Source organism: Branchiostoma floridae, chromosome 6 (assembly GCF_000003815.2).
Source record: "Branchiostoma floridae strain S238N-H82 chromosome 6, Bfl_VNyyK, whole genome shotgun sequence".
Classification (NCBI taxonomy): domain Eukaryota; kingdom Metazoa; phylum Chordata; class Leptocardii; order Amphioxiformes; family Branchiostomatidae; genus Branchiostoma; species Branchiostoma floridae.
Genome location: NC_049984.1, coordinates 3625700 through 3629445, shown reverse-complemented (window position 1 = coordinate 3629445; position 3746 = coordinate 3625700). Strand labels below are relative to the sequence as shown.

At 38.9% G+C, this 3746-nt stretch overlaps 1 long non-coding RNA gene across 1 annotated transcript; it reads right to left on the bottom strand.

Moving 5' to 3' along the window:
• Window positions 1–80: 80 nt before the first annotated feature.
• On the bottom strand, window positions 81–1726 carry LOC118418360. Its single transcript, XR_004831445.1, has 2 exons — window positions 1571–1726; window positions 81–251 (listed from the first exon to the last, which is right to left on the bottom strand). It is a non-coding gene; the product is annotated as an uncharacterized LOC118418360 (long non-coding RNA).
• Window positions 1727–3746: the final 2020 nt, after the last annotated feature.

Sequence of the window (3746 nt, the reverse complement as noted above, 5' to 3'; positions counted from 1 at the left end):
AGGAACACTACATGGTATCTTAGTGTGGTAGGTTCTTTTAAGTGCTTGATGTATGGTTTTAGACAAAATAGAGAGCCTGACCTGAAAATCCTCCTCTTGGTCCAAGTCATCCCCATCCTCCCCATCCTCCAGCCCCAGGTCGTTATCCACAGGTGAGAGCTGAGCCAACTCCCGCTCGATCTCCGCCTCCAGCCACGCCCCATCTCCTGGGTCCGCCAGCTCACGCATGCTCATCCTAATCACTCAACAGGCTGGAGATGTAGGGATTTTTTTAGATTAAGCCATTAGGTAACATTTCCCACCTAGGACAGGGTTCTAGTTAGTGCATTTTAGCGTAGTGGGATACTACCCTATAATTTGTGACCACTATGCTAAAATAAGGGCCACTATGCTAGTTTTTAACTACTGTAGTGTAGTGGCGCTTTGCTATCATTTGCTTTTTCAACGATGTCTAATCATGTCTGAACAATGAAAAATGATGATATGTCACTCAACACTGACCCAAAAAAACCCTTCAAATTACAACTTTTCACTTAAAATTTTGAAAATCTCACCGTGGAAGGGCCAAAACCTCCCTTCCACACCAATTTCCTGATTGGTTGCTTCGGTACCATGTCATTCCCACTACGCTAAAATGAAACCCTGTAGGATCTGGCCAGGATGTTTGTAAGAATTAAGAAAAGAGCATTTCTATTTTCATCTTTATCAAACACAAAACAAGTCACATTTCCAACCTGGGGCCTTGCCAGGATGTTGGTTGGAATGAAAAAGTGTCAAGATATTTACACAAGTTATGCAAATGACTAATCTTAATTTTAGATTAAAACAATTCGTGTTTTTTTTTTTATTTCCCTTCAAAACTTTTATATCTTACTTGGCAACTTGGCAATAACGTTAAACAATGAATTCTGGATAACAAATAACATGACGTTACCATGTAGATTTAACTCAACCATTTACACTTCATGAATTATATACCAATAAAGGTTTATGTTGAATTAGAGCCGGCTAGGATTGACAGCGAATTAGAATAGCTCGGTACGCCTCACAAAAAAGGCAGGCAGACCCTGTTACAAACTGACATCCGCAACCATTCAAAACCACACTTGACCAAGAGGCCCTAGACAATAGTTTAACAACTCTACACCAAGCTTGAAAGATATGGTTGGATGCAGAGTCAATGGCACTTAAGGGCTACTGCATTATGAGAGCAAAAAATCCTTACTTGGGTTGAATTCCAAAGTTGAATGACGTTATTAATTTTGTGAAGTTCTTCAGATATCAACAATTGGACATTCACGATGTATCTCAAATAATCTTGGGATATTTTGACATATTCATTGAGTCAATTTTTACCCTACTTCTCAGTAAACATCACTGATCTTTCTGTGTGATTCTTTATGAATATTTTTACCATGAAATCACTGCAAATTGAATATCTTTGCCTGGTATTTCATCGTCAGCATAGCTACAAAACAAACTTATTCTTTCCGCCTGCGAGAAAATACGCAAGCTACAAATAAAAGGGACAATCAAAAAGACACTCCAACGTATCAGGAACACTTCTTACCTCTGCTAGGCCAAACACAGGCTGCTTCTGGGTAAAAAGACTAAACTTTCTTCTTGCTCGGCCGATTTTTCGAGTGAATGTCCGCCATTTTGATTTTTTACTCCCGTCATGCACCTGGCTTGGTGTATGATTACCTGGCAACCAGACCTGATGACCCACGGCGTGACGCGATATAACCGCTGACAGAGGTTGTTACCTTCGCCAGGAGGTATTGTTTTCTGCGCCGCCTGTGTTTCTGCCTGTCTGTCTGTCTTTCTATCTGTCTGTATGGCAGCGTCTGCATGTCTGTATATTTGTCTGTCTGTCTCTTTCTCTCTCTGGGCGTGTCGTATGTGTGTGTGTGTGTGTGTGTGTTTGTGTATATCATTCACCGCTTTTGGCACTTATTTCATGAATGAAAGGCGTCATAACAAACATAAAACATGACTTCTAATGTTATCAGGTTTTCTATATCATAATGTTTATTTATGTTTTCAAAAACTGTAACAAGTACACTTCTTTGTCTTTCACTCATTCATTCATTCATTCACTCGAAGATTTTGGTGTCAACCACCCCGTCTTTTCTTTCGACGACCCTGAGACTCTGAACTGAGGTCGTGGACAGTAACCGTCTACATGTACCATGAGGCCACTTGAAGTTGGTGATGCAGCTGTGTGTTTGCAAATACTGAAATAGCCATCCCTCCAGTCTATCATTAGCCCGCCTTCCCCTAGCTATAGACGGTGTCCCGGCCCACCGTACTACATGCTCTTAATCCCTTCGATGTCCCCCATTTTTACATTTAGTAATCTCCAGGCAGATTTACTGGCGGTAGAAGATAGTAAAAGCTGGCAAAAGGAGCCTAGCCGGCAATGGAGTGTACATTATTAGCCAGAAACTATTAACCAGCTTAGGACCCTAAGTCTGGGTAACTGAAACCTATCCTGGCCAAAATCCCCTGGCAAAAACATTACTTTCCCAACAGTCGGGAGTTAACGATAGAAATACTCTTTTCAGCCATATCATAGGAAAGTTCCCTCACTTTTAATCTTTGTCTAGTGTTGAAAAACTCATTTTTCTTACGATATTATACAAACACATCTTATCGACTTATGATACATTCTTAACATTGATGGACGGCCATTACTTAACATTACTAAGAAACGAAAAGAAGCCAAATAAATTTACTAGCATATTTTTAGAACCCATGTTTTAGATTAGGCTTAGAAACCATGTGTACTGCATTGCGACCTTTTGTATCTATATGCCTGTACTTAGCCTGATAGGGAATGAATGTACAATAAAACATTATAAAGGAGTATTCCAACGAAGCTGCGGTACGTTGGCGGCATCACTACGGCCGAACGATTGGACTGAGCGCTCAACGAATTTCATCAATAAAAACATATAATTTGCGTTTTGTGTGTTTTGTCTTTTTAGTCATACTGCTACGTTTTACCTGATATTCACCTTATAAAGTCAAGGGTAACACAAATTTAATATATAGAACACAACTTTACGTACTTCGCCAACGTATCGTAGATTCTGGTAGAGACTTGTTTGGGTTTATCCCGAAATAATGTATATATAAGGTAATCCACAATGATGATATAAATATAAGACACACAATAGTATGAATAGCTTTATTTTCGACTTGGCTAATATACATATATTTGCGTAACAGAGTTGCTTCTGATATATAAATGAACACTAGTATTTTTGTATGGGAGCGGAAAGCAAATCTTATATAGTTCCTGACTTGCTAATAAGTGTATAATTACTGCTAAATACAATGGTACGAAATGCTGCTATATACAACGGTACGAAATGCTGCTATATACAATGCTATCAAAATACCATGTTCTTGAGCTCGCCGCCACTTCGTCTCTGCACTTTATTTGTACTTGTCCTTGTTAACTTCTTTGATTAAAAAAATCTTATCATGAATCCTACATAATAGATAAAGAAAATTGTCGTTATAGTCTTAGATCATTAACGTTGAATTGAAATGTCATGTTCTTGCTCGACCTCACTTCTTTGGATAGCTGTAATGGCGTCATGGCATGCATCTGTAGAAATGTAGAAATACAAAGATACACGGATTGAATCGAATGTTCAGTGTTTGAGACTAATAGGCAATTTAACTCACCTGAATTGTGCTCGCTTTCTACACGTATATATATCACAATCCCCATA